General features: G+C 36.3%; 1 long non-coding RNA gene and 1 pseudogene across 1 annotated transcript; both read right to left on the bottom strand.

The window, feature by feature from the left end:
* Window positions 1–1,285: 1,285 nt before the first annotated feature.
* Window positions 1,286–20,012, bottom strand: part of LOC113074859 (phosphatidylinositol-binding clathrin assembly protein-like) — a 30,632-nt pseudogene continuing 11,905 nt past the window's right edge.
* Window positions 9,863–11,539, bottom strand: LOC113074860 (uncharacterized). Its single transcript, XR_003280836.1, has 2 exons — window positions 11,225–11,539; window positions 9,863–9,991 (listed from the first exon to the last, which is right to left on the bottom strand). It is a non-coding gene; the product is annotated as an uncharacterized LOC113074860 (long non-coding RNA).

Below are 20,012 nucleotides of genomic sequence, written 5' to 3' on the forward strand. Positions count from 1 at the left end.
TGGAATGCTAATTTTATCACATGAAATGGAGTTTTTTACTATTGTAAATCCTTTCAATACCGTCACTTCTAACGCCATCTTAGAAGGTAGCTGCCCATCTAGACAGTAGACAGTAGAATGTAAATCCATTTTTAATCAGGTGGTATCACTCATTCCTTACTAAGAGGCCACAGCAGGTGAAGTTTAATTCCTCCTTATCAAATCCAGAAATATGTAGTACTGGTGCCCCTCAGGGATGTGTCAGCTCACCATTTTTGTTTATTCTGTATTCGAAGTTTTCGGATGATACAGCTGTTCTTAGTCTGCTCACTAAGAACTCTGACTCATCCATTCACAGAGATGCTGTGGACAGGTTTGTGGACTGGTGCAACAATCATAAATTACAGATTAACACCTGTAAGACTGTAGAAATGCTCTTTGATCCCAAATCAATTGGTGACCGAAGCCCTGTGACGATACATGACAATAACATTACTCAACAAAATTCATGCAAGTACCTAGGCATTCACATTGATCGTGACCTGAGCTGGCAGACACAAGTAGCCACTGTGTGCGCCAGAATCCATCAGCGCCTCCACTTTTTTTACGCAGACTGCGGTTGTTTGGTGTCAGTAAAACATAATGTTAATTTTCTATAGGGCAGTAATAGAGTCTATCTTACGGTATGGTATCACCAGTTGGTTTGGTAATCTGAGTGTCAAACTTAAATCACAGATTCTCAACCTGGTCAAAGTAGCGGGCAGGATTATGGGTCACCCCCCCCCCTTAACCCTCAGGAACTGTTCAACGAGGCTGTTCTTACTCAGGCAAAAAACATTCTAAATGACAGTTCCCATGTTTTGTGCAGCGAATACTCGCAGATGCCCTCAGGGAGAAGATACAACCGGTTCAAACATTCTTTTGTCCCAGTGTCAGTTAAGCTCATTAATGAGCAAATGTAGGGAGGTTTTTATCAGAACTGTAACATGTACCAGCATCTTTTTAAATTCGTACCAGAATTTTTAATATGTATAGCATTTGTAGTGTGTGTTCGAATGTGTATCAGTACTGTATTGTGCACCGCACTTTAACATGCACCAGCACTTTACTGTGCATTGCACTTTAAATGTGTAATTGTAATTGCAATGTACTTCAAGTATTGAAGCTTGATCCTCTTGCACTTTGGTTGGAGGGCTCCGATCGCGATCGGCCGATCGTTAATGCGCATCTCGTCAGTGGAGCCGGTTCTCTGGTCAGTGGTTGGTTCCGTCGGGTGCGTGGTTTCACGTGTAGCGGCTGTTGCTACACAGAGCTGTTGTTAACGGAGAAGATGCGCCAAAAAACGCTGAAAATGAAGTGGATTTGCGCGTCTTCTCTATTGACGGCGGCTCTGTGTGGTGGCAGCTGCTCTGTGTGGGGTCGCGCACCTGGTGGAGTTGGCCGCTGATTGGTTAACCGGCTTTGCTGACGAGATGCGCACCCCTAACTTTGGTCCCCATCTGGTTGCCAGTTATGTACCCTCTCCTTTGTTGGATGTTTTATGTTTTATGTTGTCTATATGTTTTATGTCTGCCTATGCAGCAGTACCCTGTCTCTAAACCAAATTTCTCCCAAGGGAGACGAATAAATGAACTTGACTTGACTTGACTTGACAGTGAGGCAGCTCATTAGGGTTTGGAACAGAGCCCATGAGTGGAGGAACTCCAGCTATTTTCTTTCTATTAGTTTATGACAGTTGTTTCAGCACAAGCCTTGTTTTATTCGAGTCAGAGAAAGCACATATTGTTGTCCTCACCATGGTGGCAGGATTCCATGTTGTGGTCGGAGCCATCTTTGGTTGCCAGTTGTTTCCTCCAGTCAACTTCTTTTCACCGGGATGACTCCAGTGAATGTCACTAAGGAGAAAAAGAAGAGACAATTATGATCAAATCGCTGAGATTTGAAGAGATCTCTGAATCAGAACTGAGATGAGCTGCGAACGTTCATACTTCTTTGTTGTTCCGTTTCCAATACCAAGATCTGGAAGAATAAAAAATAAAACTGGTGAGGAATGTCATTGTGAAATGCTAAATTCACTTAAAACCCTAAATCAATAAATAAAAATTACCTGAATACAGAGTAAGGCTGCAAAATTTGGGAATTTTTTTTTTTTTTTTTTTTTTACAGCCCTAATAAAGAGGGTTTTTTTATTATATAACAAAACCCGGACACTTACTGCCCACAAGGTTGGCAAGGGAGGAATCCAAGTCATCGGAAACCAGTTTGCCTTGCTGTTGGGCGCTGGGCATCAGGCCCTGGTTGGAAGAGGCCACTGTGGGTTTCAGGATGCCACCTAAAATATCATCTTAAACAAACAGAGGATAGGGAATGGGAGAGGAATGGAAAGACACAGACAAACATACACAAAAAGAAGAAGCGCAGTTAGGTTAGGTGAAGCGAGAGGCAGCCGCCCTCGAAACAAACATTGCAGGACCGAAAGTGAAAGAATCTTGTCAAGAAAAATCTTGTCAAGTCAACTCACCCAAGACATGCAGTGCCATTTAGTGCCATGCAAAGCCAGCGGCCCAAATAGATCAAACCACACAGTGAAAGGAGAGAAAAAGGACAAAATGAGGAACATCTCAAAACAAGACCAAGTTCATTATGGTCTGGGATCACATTTAAAGATGCTTACAAATTCAAGTCAAACTTCTGTAATACACTATTATTTCAATTTTAATTTTATTTTCCTTTGATATAACATGCAAATAAGACCAAGACTGTGTAGTAGGATGTTTGAATTTTCAATTAAGAGTTTATTTCATAATTTTCTTGTTTTCAAAACTGGAACCAAACCTGGGTCATCCATGGCTCAATGTTTTAGAGCCCTAACCCTTAAGCCACATCTCCAACATAAAACTCTCCGATTTTAAACCAATCTTGGTTTTAAATCAAAACTAAGACCAAACTAATTTTTGTTTTATGAGAAGCCTGATTTGTGTTCAAAAACCAAACAAAAGAGATCGAGTAAACAAATTATGATCACTTTTGTTATGAAAACAAACCTCTAGAATGAAAAGGGGCCGTATAATAGTTTTCACATGCTAGTTCCACTCTGTCAGCTTAAGTATGGTCCAAAGAACGACTCATAAAGGCCCTCAAAACACATTGACCTTCAGCAGTGGGATGGATGTGAAGCATCACGTGTGGGAGAAAAGCAGTGAGTGAGTCACAGCTACTGGGTTAACTTGTAGCTTACCAGCCGAGTCTGTGCTGCCTGGTGGGCCAACTTGTTGCCGAACACGGAGTCAAAGTCGACATTAAGGGCCTGTTGAACTGGGAGGCTGGGCGGCGGGAGGAGCAGAGAACCCTGTGTAGAAGGAAATAGGGTCAGACTTAAAACCCACAGACAGGTTCACCTACACATGTTTGAGGGCTGGAAGAATGACAAGGAACAGCAATTTCAAACAGTAGTTAATGTTTTCTTCAAGCTCACATGATGCATAATGGCCATTAATAATTTAAATGGATCGATTCTGTTGTAGTCTATAGACTTCCAAAAATGTCAGCTGTTTGAATGGGTTAGCCAACGGCAACAGACTCATGCTTCCCAAAACATGTTTGCATTTACAAAACCACATTTCATTCCTTTTCATCAATATACCAGTAGTTTGAAGTAAAAATTAATAAATAAATAAAGGGAGTTATATTTATATAATTCTTATATTCTTGTTTCAATTAAACTAGTTACATGTTATGCAGACTGATTAATCAAATTAAATCTTGCATATTAATATTTCACTGAAGGTGTGTTATTAACTAAAACTAACAAATAACTTTTGTTAATTGAAAAAGCTTAAATAAAAATGTAAATATTAGATGAAAACTATAGAAATACTAGAAATGAACCTTGGCAACTAAAACAAAATTGGTTAAAAAAGCTGAAGTTCTAAAAATCATTAAAAGTTCAACAGTAAAAAAACTTAAAAAAAGACAAAGACATGTAAAATTAGAATGAAGAGAAAATTAATACATACTATAAGAGTATAAATACTAAAGAAAACACAAAACATTGTTAAAAAGACAAAAACACAAGCACACATACATACATATACACACATATATATATACACACACACACACATCTATATATAATATATATATATATATCTATATATATCTATATCTATATATATCTATATCTATATCTATATTCTATATATATATATATATATATATATATATATATATATATATATATATATATATATATATATATATAAAACATTGTGCTAAAAGTAAATAAAATTGACAACCCGCTTTAAAATAAATAACCATGAAACCTGACAATAAAGGTTGCAAACTTGAACTGCAAGCCAAACTGACTGAAAACATAAACCTGTTTTCTACCAGCTCAACAAAAGCGCAACTGCAAAAGGAAAGAAAAGACCATGCAACAGCTGAGGATACAGAAAGAAAGAAAGAAAGAGAAGCCCGGAGAGACGGCACCTACCTCCGAATAAGTCCAGCTACAGCGGAGGGCTCAGCGTGGAAGAGAGGAGTGCTAGGGTAAGCAGCTGGAGAGCAGAACGAGTCTGACAGACCCAGAACAAAAGCACAGGAGAAGCAGAAATTGGAAAATTAGTGAAGAGATACAAAATTAATTAAATATAATAAAACAGGGGGATGTAAAGCATGAATACTCTATATTCAAATCAAAAGGGTTGAATCGAAACAAATTAAGTAAAAGAATAAAAGGTACTAAGAGCAATTTGGGGTAGAAAAGCACTCAGAGGGGAAAACACGGGGTAACGGGATTATGTTTCCTGAGCTCAGAAAACATACATCACATTGGGACGTCTGTACCTGGCAGGAAGCAGCCCATCCGAGCAGAGGGCTCGACGGGTGATGCAACGGAACAGCTTGAATCAATAAAGGGATTGTAATTATCTGGAGAACCAAGAAATTAAACTGATATTTTGGAAAAACATTAAAACTTAACACTCTAAGAATGGGAAAAACTAAAAAGAGTAAAAGAAAATTTAAAAAGGCAGCAAAGCACAACCAAGCAAGTTTTTTGAGTAAAGTGGTCCCAGAAACAATTGTACAGACCTTCAGAAAATCCCCAAAAAGACATTAATTTAAAGTTCAGTGTAGACAAAAAGGACCACCAAACTCAAATAGGGTACAAGTAATTTTAAGCAGTTAATTTGTACTTGATAACTGCCATTCTCACTCTTGATCACACTCATGTATTCATATTAGACCTGCATTACTCGATCATAAAAGCCAACTAACCATAATACAGCTGTACAAACAAACACCCTTCACAGCAGCAACAAACCATCTGTCTGTCACGCTCTCAAATATGTTATTGTTCGCTCTGAGAACATAATAAATAAAGTCCCTAGTGTAGAACAAACTCACAGAAGCTAGACTTCCTTTATTGCTTCTACACAATCATAGAAAGGCATGCGCACACTCACAGTTTAATATTTCAATTACTGGTATTGTAATGTTACTAGATATTATTATATAGTAACACTGTATATAAACAAATACAACAATTACAAACACTTTCAAATGTGATATAATTAGCATGTAAAGTTTTATTCATTTAACTATTTTTTAAACATAGACATTTTTCTGTCTATACTGCGCATTCCTCATTAGGACTCGACTCGACTCGACTCGTATCAGAAACTTTAAGGGTCTTTAAGGTCAGGCTGGTTCTGCCCAGCGGGTTTTTGTGCACTTGATGCGGTGGACCATTCAAGACAAAAATGAGAGTGGAGGGAAAACAGATCGGCACACAGCAGGCAAAAGAAAATAAACAATGCACTACATGAGAGAAAAGAACAGCCGTTTACCACAGAACATTTCATGACTGGGTGTCCTAGAGGAAAAACTAACAGCATCTGAAGACACAACAGGCAGATGGACAGGATCAACAATTTTTGTAAGGAAAGGATTTAAGTTTGGAATGGAGTCGTCAACAGTCTCTGTAGACGTGAAAGGATCTACACGGCCAAAGACAAGACAGAAACACAAAATAACAGGAAAAAAGGTTAAAGAGAGAGAGAAAGCATGCAAACACAGACTAATAGACAAATGAGATGGAGACTGTTTGGTCTAGACTTAGATGCTTTCAGATCTAACTAAACTACCAGACTGAATGAGTGAATAACTAGACTGAACATTTAAGACTGAATGAGACATCCAACATGGGATGTAATGAATATTTAACATTAAATCAAAAGCTAAATGGATAAGAATGATTCTTTGAATCATGAGAATCAGTAGAACTTCAGTGTGATATGAAGCTTTAAAGCTGTACTAAAATCTAACATATATAAACAATATTTTATTAATATTTAATAAATACATTTTATTATCAGTATGAAAAAAGATTTATACACAATATAATAAATCGGCCCTATTAATAATTGCTTTAGTTGTACAACAACAACAAAAAAAAAATTACTAGGTTCAAAAACCATTAACCTGATTTAAAGACATAAAGGTGTGACACGGGCGACATTATAAAATATTATTTAAATTAAATTTTAAAGTTGCAATTCAGATTTTATCTACTGAAATATTTAATTTAGAAAAAGAAAAAGAGGTTTCATTTGATGTCATGTTTCCTTAAAATATTTTTTCGCAAAATCCAACGTGAAGTTCAGAAACATCTCTGAACATCTCAGTATACCTCTCCTGGCTATCATTTCCACTATGAACATGTTAAAATAATTTTAAAGGATTAATTCTCACAAAAAATTAATTCTGTCATCATTTACTCACACGTGCTGTTCAAAGACTTGGAATATATTCTTACAGTATATACTTTTACAAAGCTTTTTTTGGATCAGTTTGGAGTATGACGGTTTTAATTTACTTCCATTATATGCAGAAGTGTGGCACAATTTCACATTTTGTGTTCCACAGAAGAATGAAACTCATACAGGCTTGGAACAACATAAGGATGAACAGAATTATGTTAAGATGAGCTATTCCTTTAAGAGTCAGAGGACATGACATCAGAGCTGTTGGAAAGTGTACAGCCTACAGAAATCTCCACAGAGCTCCAAGATAATACATCTGCGAAGGCTGCTGAGCGTTTTACACAATATAATCTAATAAACGCTGAAAGCTGCAGGCTTTTTATGGTTCTGCCCGACTAAAATCAGAAACCAAAATTATATCAGTTCCGTCACGTTAAATATCAGGTTACACACCCTATCAGCACTTCTGGATAAAAAAAATGTGACTCTCAATTATCAGACTTTACAGATTAGATGTTATTCAGACAAATAAGACGTGTGCAACAAGAACATACTTTCTTTAGGCGACAGTATCTTGGATAAAAATCAACAGGGAACATTCATTGCTTCAGTTTTGATTACAGAGGAGAAGACAGTGTTGATTTAAGCTCGATTTCTTTGAGATGCATATTAATGCAGATTTGTGAGTTCCTGTGGTGTGGGCCGCTCACCTCCCCATGTGTTGGCTAAAGGCAGGCCAGTGGAGAGAGGCAGGGAGGGCTGGAACGTGGGCTGCAGGTCCAACAGATCGTTCGGCACCTTCGGAGTACTGGAGCCAGACATGCACCAAGACAAACACAGACACACACAGAAACTGCATTAATATCTTCCATTAAACGGCAGTCTAAGGGCCAAGCATTTCACAGTTATATAGCAAAGACAAACTTGGCACGTTGATTCAAAGTGTTAAAAGTGGAGACTTAGAGAGTTGAGGGCAAATTTGCATGCAATCAATACCTTCTTCACAGCCAAATCACACACTTACAGTGTAAACAAGAAAACCAAAGACTTTAAACAGATTATTATTTTTTTTAATACACAAAGCTGCACAGTTTCAGGACAGCACAGATTACTCTGATTTAAACAAAGCCCTAACCACAAGTATAATGCAATAACGATGCTCTCCTTAGTAAGCACCATTAAAATCATATGCCCCCATTTCTCCTTGGATGATGACGTCATCATTAAAAGCACATACACCTGTAACATACTGTAATCGCTGAGTATATCTAACCATACTCATGTAGTCCTGCATAGAGCCTTAATACATTAAAAGCTGAAGATTGATGCCAAACGTTTTCACATGTGCACCCATGCACCAACTGGGAAAATAATCACTACCAGCCGTGCATCATCAGAACAAAAAGAATGTGGGATCAATCATCAAATACAGAGCAATTAGTTCTGCCCACACAATCTGACTGGCTGAAAAGCAGTCATTTGTAATCAGCATAAAACTGCATTTACAATATATGACAATGCGATGTTTCATTTTGATTTGTACTTAAAGATATTCAAATATTCATATTTTGAGTATATTTTAAATGCCATTTGTTTATGTTAGGACCATGCTGAATTTTCAGCATCATTACTCCAGTCTTCAGTGTCACATGATCCTTCACAATTCATTCTGATATGCTGATTTGGTGCTCAAGAAACATTTCCTATTATCATCAATGTGTTCACACACTGCCAACACATATTTATGTCCAAACACCATGTGAAAGTGATTTTTGCATAATAGGTGGCATTTAAAGTGTCAAAAACAAACCCCCAAACTTTTGAACAATACATACATAAAACTATTACCTGTTAATGAAGCTGCTGGGTGTAGAGAACAGGTCAATGGCAGGGGTGGAACTGATGGTGCCTGTCGCCGTGGAAACGGGAGATGCAGCAGTCGTGGAGGGCTTCTTGGACAGTTCCATCAAGCGCTGCTCCTGATGGAAGAATCAGACAGTGTAACCTTGTTAATTACTTTGCTAATTGAGTATGCGCCAATGAAATGAGCTGTTTAACAAAACAAGAAAACTCCTTTCCACTCTTTCATAGATGGTGTTACATACCTTAAGAGCTCTTAATAGAGCCTGCTCTTCCTCCAGAGCTGCCTGCTTTTCCCTCTCATCAACTTTGGTGAAAGAGATTCCCGTGTTGGCCAGGGAGGACACCGCATTGGATAGTGTACTGGCTCTGTGTGGAAAGACAGCCAGATATGGAGTTAGAATTGTTGCATAATTCCAAATAAATAGATTATGATCCACCAGTGTTGAGCGTAACGCATTACAAGTAACCCGAGTTACTTAATCAGATTACTTTTTTTCCAAGTGACTAATAAAGTAATGCATTACTTTTTAATTTACAAGAAAATATCAGAGTTACTTTTTCAAAAAAGTAACGCCAGTTAATTGTTTTCACATTTATTGACTGAAAAGTCTCCTGTCTCCATATTGGGAGAAATCGGAAGTAGGGGTGTGCACGGATTGTGTACACTTTTATTGTGTGTAAGCTTGTTCAAAATGACGGAAACAATAAACAGGGTATCTTCACATTTTTTAACAGCAAATTTAATGACTTTTAAGACCTTTTTAAGTCCTCTAAAGGGAAAATTTAAGACTTTATCTAAACAAAAATACAGGAAAATGTTCAGTCCGACAACACAGATTGATGTGGCGAAGCATTAGTGTGGCACAACTCACCACAGCCACGCTCAAGACAGGTCAAAGGGTCACAAAAACTTTTATACCAAGTGCTGATTGACCTTACAACCCTGACATGGTTGACTATGTTTAAACTATCAGCCTTTAAGGTACTTCAGGTAATTTCTAAATTCTGGCCCCTCATAGCAGTTTGAAAAAGACATGGAAGACAGCCCCAGGACATTACAAAAGCCCATTTCATCATACTTGATCTAAATGATGGTTAAATGTTGCTGCCTAATAGCCTTGAGCTGGGTTTGGGGGTTCTCCCCCAAGAAAATGTTGTTCAGGGTCTGATTAGTGTTTTCTATGTCATTTCAGACACAGATAAATGCAAGCACATACAATAATCTATGCATAGACCTAATGAATGACAGACAATTGTAGGAAAGATCAGGATCAGAAATTTATTGCATGTTCCAGTTGTAGGAGATCCATGACTTTCCAATTTACTGTGGGTCCATCCATTGACACAGAAAGCATGTTCCTTAAATTAAGTTCCTTGGTGCCCTCCTGAAATTATAAAAAAAAATAAAATCAAAACAAAGTCCACCTCAAGAATGATAAAATTTTCATTCATGTTCACTCAGATTAGATGGTTTGTCTAAAGTAGTGATTCTCAAACTGTGGTCTGGGGACCACTGGAGGCATGCCAGATTACCAAAGAGGTCTGTGAGCAAAAGTCATCAACCAAAAATGACTGACATGGACTGTGACACCGTTGTACATTTCCAATTCACTTCTCATGACTTGTTTTCTAATCATGCACATTATTAGCAGGTGAAGTTAGCCATGGTTTCAGAAGACTAAAATGGCCTGCATTTGTACATGCATTAGGGATGCTCATTAATCCAAATATGTCAAGTTTTTTTTTTCTTTTTTTTTATTGGCTAAGTGGTCCTTGATTTGAAAGAAAAAAATGTTTGAGAAACAAGTTAAGCCATAATAGTGAATGCTCACGAATTGGGCCTATGTGATAGGGTTCAGTGTCAACGTTGTTAACCTAAAATTGAGAAGCACAAAACAGATATTTGGAGTCTAATTATGAACTGGGCTACATTATTTAATTCAATTAAATTTTACTTTTCACATAAAAAATATGCAAGAAGCATAATGCATATTGAATGCTTTATACAATAAAGTTATTTACAGCACTGCCTTCCATCCATAATGCAGTAGTCCTATGCCTAGATGTCACCCACCCACAAAATTTTTTTAACTGATTGGATGGGACAATATATCGATGCATTTTGAATCGAGAAATTATTCTGGATCGATTCCAATTTTTCTGAATGCATTGCGATTCTCTCTCGAATCGATTCTTAGTTTAGTTTTTAACAGCAGATGCCACTGCGTGCTTTAGATGCCTTACACACACCACTTGAACCTACTATAAAATAATAATTAATACAGTTTGAAAAGGTTGAAGCGAAGTACAAGGGTGTTTGCAGTGGGGCGTTTACATTAATCTTGCGTCATAAAAGCAATATATCAATTACATTCTCAGACTCAGCAGAACGCACGAGCGCTCTTCGTCGTGAGCATTTGAGTGTTCGGTTAAAAACTAGCCTAGAGCGCCATCTGCAAAAACTAAGCTCATAATCAATTTGCAACGCATTCGAAAAAAAAATTAAATCAATCCAAGAATTGGGACGCATCGATATTTTTGTCCCAAATATTCATTAGGAAACAAAAACACATTTTAACATATTCAAATCATTTTAAATGTTACTTTTAGAGTCTTACCTTAAAGTGCTCCAGCAAGTCTTCTGCCATTGAGGTGCTCAAAAACTGAGAACCAAGATAGCGAGACCTGACAATCATGGTCTTGTCCACAGCTTTATCGTCTTTGCCCATGCTTGCGATTTCGCAAAATGCCGTGGTGGCGAACCATCAGCGCTACGCGTTCATCAATCACTTACTCGTATGTGACATATGGTATGATGCAGGTTGCACCCACGAAGTGCTGCCCCCAAATGTTGTGCTGGTCAAATTGCGGTTGAAAAAATAAATAAAAATGACGAGTCGGACATGAAATTTAAGACATTCATATGGAAAATTCCAGGATTCAAGACATTTTCAGACCTTAAAAATCGAAAATTGTATTTAAGACATTTCAAGACTTTTTAAGGACCCGCGGGGACCCTGATAAATGTTGCTGAAAAATAACGTCGGTCTCATTAAACTTAATTTAAATAAACGAATATTCGAATATTCTTTTTTTGTGAGCTCAAATATTGTGAATGTGATATTTGCGGAAAACGCACATTCCTAATCGGAAGTACAGAGATCTGTTAATCAACACAAATTTTTCAAATCCCATTATATTAACTAATTTCTTTGCTGCTCACCTTTGATGACGCAGTTAAAAAAAAAAAAATACATTATATTAGATAAACTAATAATTGTGCTTGTTTTGTTTTGTTTTTTATTGCTGAAGAGTGTTGAACCTTCTTCTCCGGTGTTCTACTGTACAGACGTGAATTTAGATTTATTCATTATAATTTTTGGTGTGAAAGGGCTTTTACATTAGCTGTAAATAGAACTTCTTATATTAAAAACAATCAAACCCTGCTCATGATTAAAAAGTAACACGACAGTAACTCAAAAGTAACGTAACACATTACTTTTCATAAATGTAATCAATTAAGTTACTGTGTATTATAAATTTTAAAAAGTAACTTTCCCCAACACTGATGATCCACAAATAAATGTAAAGAGATTTACACAAATTTAACATATTGACAAATAAATAGAATGAGATCCACAATCAGCAATGTAACCTATTACACAAACTCGTATGTTTATCATGAGATTGAATCCAGTTATTAATTAGTCAGTTAATTATTGACGCGTTTCTTTCCATCTTGAAAAACATTACACTTCCATAACACATATGTATCCAGTATAGCGTTGTTCCCATAGCCCATATTTTTTTGTTTGTTTGTGTTTTAAAGTACTGTTTTCTTTCATTATCAAAGGCATGTAAAATATTATACTGTCTCTTGGCTTGAAACACAGTCTAATGGTATAATGAAATCCAATTTGAAACATTTAACTGTACAATTTTTTTTTGGCCCTTAGATTTCCTATTTGAGCCAACGCAGATGAATGAAGTTATTTCAGGAAGAGGCCACTCTGATTGTAAATTAAAATGTGATTGGTTACAGCCAGAGTGTGTTATGATTGGTCAGCGAAGTGTGGCTGTTATCTGATTGACTTGAGTAGACTGTGGGGTGAAGTCCACACATTTGTGTATTGTCAGCATCTTGACGCTAGAAATGTTTCAAAATCCACAAATAAACAAGAAGCGATTCACAAACGAATGCCAGGTAAAGTTGTTTTTGTGACATACAGATATTTGTGAATGAGTTTTTTTATTTGAAAATCTCAGTTTATTTGTGAATTTAATTCATGTTTGTGAAATTCTAAAATTATTTGTGGATCTCATTCTATGTATGTCAACAGGTTTATTTTTTTCATCCTTTTTTTTTCGTAGATCATAATTGTTTAATTGGAACTATTGAACAATTCCATCTCCATAGGCAGAATACCTGATCCAATAAACATACCACTGTTGAATTCGCTAGGGTTGCATAGGTGGATATCACTGCTATCAGCATGAGCACAGGGCACATTTTTACTGCTTCTGCTACAGGAACCCAGTTTGACCCAGTACTTCCGCAAATATAGCCAATGTTTGCAACGCTTGCATTTTAGCCATTAAGCCAATATCTAAACTGCAAGTCATCAAATTCCTGTACATTCCTCCTACACTTAGTTTAAACACAGTAAACTGATTGTTTTAGAAATACTTGTAACATCTAAATAAAATGACCACTTTCAAACCTTAAAATCACATTTCCTCAGATCAAAATGTAATACTTCAAGCAGATTAAAATATTAAACTTAAGAACGCAATTACACAACTTTACAGAAACATGACAGGCCACAAAACACACAAAGTTAGACGAAAAAAGCAAAATAATGTACTGAAATACACATACATTAATCAGATTTTTTTTTTTATTACGTAAAAAGTAATGCAGCTTTCTTTGTCCCATTGAAATAATAATTTAATAATGATGTGATATAAGAATATTTATATCCTGCTAATTTAGTAAGTAAATACTGATTTCTAGATGGCAACAAAAATGCAGTTTTTTTACATAAATATAAAACATAGCTCAAAACCCCCTTCACTTAGAAAAACTATACAGAACTTTTAGCCTGACACACAACTCCCTGAAATACCTCTCTCTCCCACACATGCTCAGCACATCCAAAAGTTGCACACACTTGTTGAATGCAGAGCATGAGGAAAGCAACCACCTCACACACTAGAATGTTCAAAATTAACTGCATGAAAATCACTGTACCTGCTGGCGGCCGTTGAGTCCTTAACCTTTTTCCCCTCTAATGAAGCCAAATGCTGCTCGAGGGCATCCAGGAGGCTACTGGGGGCCTGGAGAGATGGAAACATTCCTTTACTTTACAGGCTACTACACACGCACAGACAGACACAAATATACATGCGCAACTTATGTGAGTGACTGATTTAATTAGGGACTTCTGACTACTTAAAATCTTGAAGAAAAAAAGAAAAGAAAAAAAAAAAGGATTCTTTTCTGAATAATATTGTTTTAGTTGTACATGATGTATTGAGATTACTACTTTTCAAATGTTTGAGAAAATGTTATATTATAAAATATTTGGCATGATGGAAATGAAAATAATATAGAATCACTGTCACTTTTATATTTATTAACAAAAAATGTAAATTGTTCACATAGATTCTGAACAAATGGACAATCCAATTTTTAAAACATCACTTTTATATACTATATAATACTACATATGCAAAAAAAAAAAAAAATATATATATATATATATATATATATATATATATATATATATATATATATATATATATATATATATATATATATATATATATATATATATATAAAACATACTATGGACAAAAAATTTCTTCTTAATTGAAGAATCACTGCTGTGCAAAAACACAGATAGCATGCAAAGTCAGATAGCATGCAAAGGTACAAACCAAAGACTCTAAACACAGAGAAGAGAGTGAGATGCAGGTACTTACACAAACTGTAAACTGAATACGGAAAGATAAGGAAAGATACAGAATATAAAGGTGGTAGTTTAACAGAGGTGTTTTCAGAGAATTTAAGAAACAAACCAAATAAAAAGCAAACCTTTAATATAAAACCTATAATTGTGTAAAATTTGTGTTTTATGTAAATAAAAAAGATACATATATATTTAATACATACAAAAAGTCTTCTATATACATATAAAAAGCTAGGATCAGATATAAATGTTTAAGAATTCAATGAAAACCCCATATTTATAGAGCACAACTCTGAAGTTTGAGGGGTAAACATGTAAAAAGCTAGTTTCTGAAAAGTAAAAGAAAACAAATGAAATTAGATTTTAAACCAAGATCCGATTTTGTCTCAAACCTGTAAGCTGCCCACAGCATCACACCTTTATGTGCTGTATGAATCAAACATTAAGGACAGTTAGAATAGTTTCCCCCACCAGTGTCATGCAGAGATGTCCGCATGCGACAAGCACTGCAGCGCACTGCAAAAGCAAATTAGTTGCAGTTCTAGAACTCTCGGATGACTTTTCCTACAACTCAAGTTAAGTATTGAGATTTCTAGGTAACTGCAGGTTAGAGAGTTCTACAACTTGCACTTGTTTGGATCTAATGTAGCCGTGCCAAGTTTGGCTGTGGAGCTCAAGCAGTGTCTTGCAAAATAATGGGCAGAGTGACAAATAAGTCACTGACAGGCAGAAGGGAGAGCAGTAAGTGTAAGTTTTTCCTTAAAACCAAGGCCAATATATTTGTTGCCTCACCTGTGATAGGTCTGGTATGTCCCCTCGGTCAATTCCCACTTGCTGTAATGAGCAGAAAAAGCTGGTTAATGTGTGTCTCATTTGTATTGGCACATTACATAATCGTACATAATCAGGGATCCCCATAGTGCAGGTTATGAGTCTCACCTCTGCCACTTTGAGAAACTCTGAGATTCTCGTCATTCGAGTGAGGAATTTCTTATAGATGTCCAGGCCTTCTTTACACTGGGCTTTCTTCATGTCAAAGTACTTCTCTGTAGATGGGAAAAGGTATGAAGTCAGATTTTTAGATATTTTTAAATTCTCAACACATTTTAAGGGGGCTTGCTTTTCACTCTGCAACTTCACCAGGCCGAGTTATGCTTGGAATCTGTTGCCACAACCTGACCCTAAGCGACTCTCACTTGTATGTTGGCCTCTCGAAAGTAATTCTCATCCAACATTTAACCAAAGACGAGGCCAACGGATACAGTTCAGCCCCTAAATGGAGCCACCCAACACAAACAGTCCAAGCAAAACCACTCGATTTAGTAAAAATATCATATTGCAGTTGTTTAACAAATATGATAATCCCATGTTGCTGCTTAGATATCAAAGATAAAAGTAAAAAGGAATAAAATCACAATGAAAAAGCTGATCTTCAACACTAACTACAAAGCAATGTATTTGGGCTCTGCGTGGAACTGAACTCAAGCCACTTTGCAGACGCAAATGTGAATGAGGTGAAGGATTGTAGCTTAACTTAAGTGATCTCTTTTTGAAACTTCAGTAGTTTCAGTCCATTTTTATTCAAAAGTTACCTTTTTGAAACCTACTCTACTGACGTATCATTTTATAATAAATAAATATAAAATATATTAAATAAAACAACAATAATATTCATAATTTATTATTAATAAAATATATTTATTATTACCATTTTTTTTTTTTTAATAGTTTCAAGTAAAAAAAATGCTTTATACATTTAAATCCTTACATTTTATTTAGGCAACTTGTGCAGTCCTACTTAAAATGATCATTATTGAATTCCAAGTTTTCAAATAACAGATCAATCTTTGATAAGACGATATCACACAGTCTGGATAACCAAGTTTAATCACATTCTCTAGCTAATCATCACTTCAAGATGAAATTTGCTCAGTGCATTGCCAATTTTACTGCCCTAAACCATGACACAATCCTTACTTGCCCCTAAAAATAAATTCTGAGACTACTGATATGGACAGGAAGGGTTTGTTTTATGAGTTACAGCTCTCAGGCAGTAAATAACCTGTCATAAAACTGAGTGACGAGTCGGGTCAGAGTCCCTTACTGTCGATGAGTGGCTTGATACTTCAAGTTTAAAGGTCTCTGCAACAAGAACCAATAGTGGAGATAACTGGTAAAAGCCAATATGTAGGGCAGCCCACATTAGGTTTTGAAAGATCAATTGGAATAACAGCTCACCAAGCAAGTTGATGATCCCTTCATTGTAGGCTGCAAACAAGCGGATGGCGTCTTTAAACAGAAGCATGAATGCAGCGTTAATGACCCCGTTTGTGAGCTCGTTGGCATTTACCTGCAGACACAAAATAATCTGAACTCAATTTGGTTTGAAACGGTTATGCTGCAAGAACTGAACACCAACGCAGTTACGAGAAAACAAAAGGAAGCTACCATTAAAGAAAGGTCTAGCCAGTATTGGATATGGAACTTAAATAAGTCTAGCTGTTGTCATCAGAAACTCACGTTGAAGTCGAGGAGTGCATCCATCTGGTTTTGGATGATAGGGATGGTCTTTAGGAGCTTCTCGGTGTTCAAAGTTCTCATTACGCCATCCGCCCTTTGACAACAAAGCAGACAACCAATTCAATGAAGAGTTCTCATTTTTGGGTGAACTATCCCTTAAGAAAACAGACTTACCCTCTTTTTACTTTTGTGAAGTCGAAAGCCACTTGTCTGTATGAGACTGCCTTTTCGTTCAGGTAGCGGCTGTACCTTCGGATGAAGGTGGACATGTCATATCCTGCATGCAAAAGAGAACATGCTGTCTTTTGAGTTCACAGAGACCCTTGGGTTGCTAAACTTATTCACACAGCGGTTTTCATTCTAGACTATTAAAAGACATGAGTCATTGATGTACCAGTTAAAATCATGTACTGGCGCAATGATTGCGACTCATTTTAAACTGTCAGAGAAAAAAACATTCTGGTTTCTAAAGGGTTAGTACAGTGCATGACACAACCTAGAACCCATTAGCTTTATCTGACTATGCCAAGTATGACAGGTCATTGTGAAGTGTACTGGTCTATGCCACTAGTCACATGCTCAAATGCAACCATACTAAAAGGCAAAAGAACACTGAACAATGTATTTAAAATATGTTTGATTCACAATTATGTGAATATGAAAGCACTAACTAGATATATTTTTGTCACACAACTTCATTTTTAGTAATCAAAAACCCTATGAGAGTTTGATTCATTCCTGTGAATCAGTTTGTTCAAACCATCTGTCTGTCTTCAAAACAGTGATTCAACTCTTTCCAAAATTTCCAAGGAGATCCCTGTATGGCATTATAGATCATAAGATAGATCGATTGATCAATGGATGGAAAAAAATTTTATTGCCCAGCTAGATTATGTATGGGTTATATTGCAAAAGTAGGATAAAAGTGTAGTACTGCAAGGTGCCTCAGGAAGAAAATCTGAGCCAGGAAGTTCAAGTCACTTTCCAAAAATGGGCCCAGAGTTCTTCTTGAAAGACTCTACAAACTAGAGTCTCGCTGTGCTGATTCCCCTGCTGCTTCTTTTGAGTGCTGGCTGCCAGGCAGTATGTTAACATGGGAAAAGCCTTGGGTAAATAAACCCACTAGTGCTTTATTTAAGCTGAAAGTCGGCCATGTTGCCGAACAGGTCCCAAAAGGGAGTTCAGGGAGAAGATCAGACAGACAGACAGAGAGAGACAGGACTTAACGCTTCTACTTCCCAAACCTTAAAACGCCACATCTGACCATGACTAACATTAAAATGATAAAACTGAGAACACAATGCATGTTTTGTCAGCTCCTCAAATATTCATCATGTCTGCATTTGTCTAAGGTTTGGACGCTCATGAAAATGGATGAGATATGCCTGGGATGTGCTTGGAAAAACAGAATGACTAATGAAGCGTTGGGCTGAAAGCACCTACCTTGTAACCCGCTTTTGTCCAAAAAATTACTGAGGTTGAATAATGTGTTCCTGGAGGCCAGATATTGTACAAATCTCTGTCAACATGAAGAACAACGAGTTCGGGTTTCAATTTATTCTGAAGTTAGTCACCATGCAAATAAACAGTACTGTCAAAGCCACAAGGGTAAAATTGATTGACTGTGGTATATGTGTGGGTTATACTGTTTTAACTTAACCAAAACCATGATTAAACACTGCTGAAAATACCAACAATTAAAGGATTAGTTGACCAAAAAAACATTAATTTGGTTATTTACTCAAGCTTACTTTCTTACATGAAAACAAAAGGTGAATCTTGGCCAATCATTTCAGTAAAATCAAAAAGAATTGTGAATGGTTGTAAAGCTTGTTCCCACTATAAAACTCAATGCCCCCAGGATTGAGTGAGTAAAATAAAACGTAAAAATTTTTTTTAAAACAGAGTGGTCAGCATATTCTTAAATGAAAATAAAATGAGTAATGATAAGATGTTATATATATATATATATATATATATATATATATATATATAATATATATATATATATATATATATATATATATAACAGTGCTAACAGTGCAGTTGTTTAGTACAAACAAAAAAACTATTTTGTGAGTTTGGGATGATAAGAGATTAAACATTTTTGGGGTGAACTTTTCCTGAGTTCATTTTTTATGAATTTCTTCAGCCTATAGATCTCAGGCAGAAAGTGATGAATGTGTACAAGAGTGTGTGTTTGTGTGTGTGTGTGTGAGGGGAAGCGGACCTCATTGCCGTAGACCATAAGGTGGTGTGTGGTGATGAGGGATTTGAACACGACCACCCAGCTGGTGTTGGTGGTGCGCTCGAACAGCGAGTCGGCCAGCTGAGGGATGTTCACATTCATCTCGTTGGTGCAGTGGATCAGATCTGGTGAGAGAGAGTTGAAGGAGGTCAGTGCGTTTATAATTCAAACTGTCAGCACATCACAGCCTTTGTATTTGGGCCATAAATAACTTAAACAGTTTTGGTACGTTAACATATGTTTGAACCCTTACATTCCAGATTTCCTTAAAAGGCTGTCCCAACTAGTTTTCATCTGATGAGTTTTGCAGTGACAGATGATGGTACTGATATAAAGAGAGCATGGTGGTCCAAGGTTAAAATACCGATCTAAAGTCTGGGGTCTGTTTTTTATTCTTTTCCTTTTCAAATTCCATTTTTTTTTTCTGTATTCTGTTTTTTTTTTTTTTTTTTTTTTAAGCATGTCTAATTAATTTAAATCCTGAAACTTACACAATTTAACAGCAATTTATTGCACATTTTACAAAAAAGAAAATGTAAGGAATTTTTTTCTCAAATGCAATTTTATTTTTACCGAATTCTGTGTTGTCCATTAATTTCCTTCCTGTGTTTTCCATTAATAATTCCATTCATTAATATATTTCTGTCACAGTTTCTCCAAGTTAAA

The sequence above is a fragment of the Carassius auratus genome, unplaced genomic scaffold (genome assembly GCF_003368295.1).
Source record: "Carassius auratus strain Wakin unplaced genomic scaffold, ASM336829v1 scaf_tig00015511, whole genome shotgun sequence".
Lineage (NCBI taxonomy): Eukaryota > Metazoa > Chordata > Actinopteri > Cypriniformes > Cyprinidae > Carassius > Carassius auratus.